The sequence below is a fragment of the Chaetura pelagica genome, unplaced genomic scaffold (assembly GCF_000747805.2).
Source record: "Chaetura pelagica isolate M959 unplaced genomic scaffold, ChaPel_1.0 scaffold405, whole genome shotgun sequence".
Lineage (NCBI taxonomy): Eukaryota > Metazoa > Chordata > Aves > Apodiformes > Apodidae > Chaetura > Chaetura pelagica.
Genome location: NW_009953489.1, coordinates 4,841,437 through 4,843,406, shown reverse-complemented (window position 1 = coordinate 4,843,406; position 1,970 = coordinate 4,841,437).

Genomic DNA, 1,970 nt, shown 5'->3' with positions numbered 1-1,970 from the left:
CCCCCCCCGGGACGCGGCAGCCACGCAGCGGATACAAAACCCTCCCAATTGAAAAACAAAGGGTGTTTTTCTTTCCCCATTAAGTTTTGTGACAAGGAGGGGAAAACGGTGTTTCCTCGCTGCTCCTTTAAAGGCCCGGCAGCCCCGTGCTGGGGAGCAGCAGGGCTGGGTCTGCCCTCAGACCCCCAGGTGACAGGGACCGAGATGTCTCTGGGGCTGCTCCCCCCCCGCAGGGCAGGGGTCCCGGGGGACGAGGGGACACGACACAAACTACCCACCCAGATAAAGGTTTTAGATGGGCCGCGGGGGTTCCGGGCACTTCACCAACTCCTGACACTTCTCACCTCCCAAATCCCACTTGTATCCCCATCCCAAGGCCGGGCTGAGCTCCGGGGTGGGCTTGGAAAGCTTCAGGCATCTCCCTTCGGTTGCCTCCTGCTTAACCAACATCCACAAGCACAGACAAATCACTCTTTAACCCCCAAAATCCTCTGGAGTCCCTCCCCCAACCTCGCCGGCAGCTGAGCTGCAGCTCCCGGCCCCTGGATGGCACTCACAGAGCAGCTCCGCGTCCCAACCAGCCCTTCCCCATCCCCGACCCGGGTCTGAGCAACCCCCGCACCCCGTGCGGGGGGACGGGATCGTTGTTTGGAGGGGACAGAGGGAGAGAAACGGCGGGCGCAGCCCCCGGCACCGGCCACGCAACCGTTGGACCTGCTGCACTTTTCCTCTTCTCCTGGCGAGGGCAGCCGGTTCTGCTCAAAAACCTGCGTTTCCCACCGCTGGGACAGTCGAGCAGCGGCTGTTCAGCCTCGCCCGTCCTAGTTCCCGTTCTGGAATTCCCCTAGGGATCGTACCCCGGTTAGCAGCAGGCTTGGGTGGCGGCCGTCAAATGGTGGAATTTGGAATATAACAGAAAATTTGAGTCTTGTATACTGAACGGTGTCGTCCCCCCCCATAAAAAAGCAACACCAAAACAACAAACAACTCTGTAATTCGATTTGGAAATTACATTAGGAAGGCAAAGGGGGGGGGGAGGGGGAAGCTGCTTTTGCCTCATAACTCAAAAGCAACTTCACTTTTTCAAATCCTAACCTTCTACTTGCTTTCTTTTCTCTGGATCCTCTAAGTTTGGTGGTTTCCTCATCTAGTTCCCCCCCAGCAAGAGCTCTCCCCATCTGCTCCATCCCCCCAGGACTGGGGCAGCCCCAATTCTCCCCCAGCCCTCCAAACTGTTTCTGCCTTTCTTTAGACAACTGTGCAGGTAAATACATTTCTAGGCAATGCATGAATATGAATCAGAAGACTAGGCAATTCCATGGCATTTAAGGTCAGCTGAGGCACAAGTGCAGGGGTTGGGTTGATCCTACTTATTTCCACAATGTGTTGCTATTCTTTAAATTGAAATACAGGTATAAACCACCTTTCATTGCTGTAAATCCCAGGCCTAGGGCTGTCACACTGGGGTGATCCTACATAGGAAGGCTTCTCTCTTACAGTTGCAGGTAAATGAGATGTGATCATGAAGATTATGTTGCTTTATGTGGGAGTTCTGCCTGTCTGGAGGGGAGCTTTAAAGCCAAGAGCTCACTTGATGTCTCCTCCCCCCGGGTCCAGCAGTTTGCTCAGCCCCAGCTTTTAGGGCTTGAGGTTTGGGTTTTTTTCTCAGCAGAGCATCCTAGCAGTGGGAATTCTGAGCAGTTTTGAGTCATAGGATATTTTAATAAAACTCTACCTAGATCTCTGCTGTCTCACTAGGTGAAACTGAAATATGAGCAAGTTTGAGAAAAAAAAGTAGTGATAAATCTTGGCATTCTGGACAACTGTTCTCCCAGGGCTTCCTTGCAGGAGGGTGTTCCTCACCATAGGCCAGCTGGTAGGGATGTAAAGAGATCTGCATCTACCTGGTGCAATCCTTCAGCACCAGGTAACTGGGCTATTAACAGGGATGCTTTTACTCTTGGGATCAG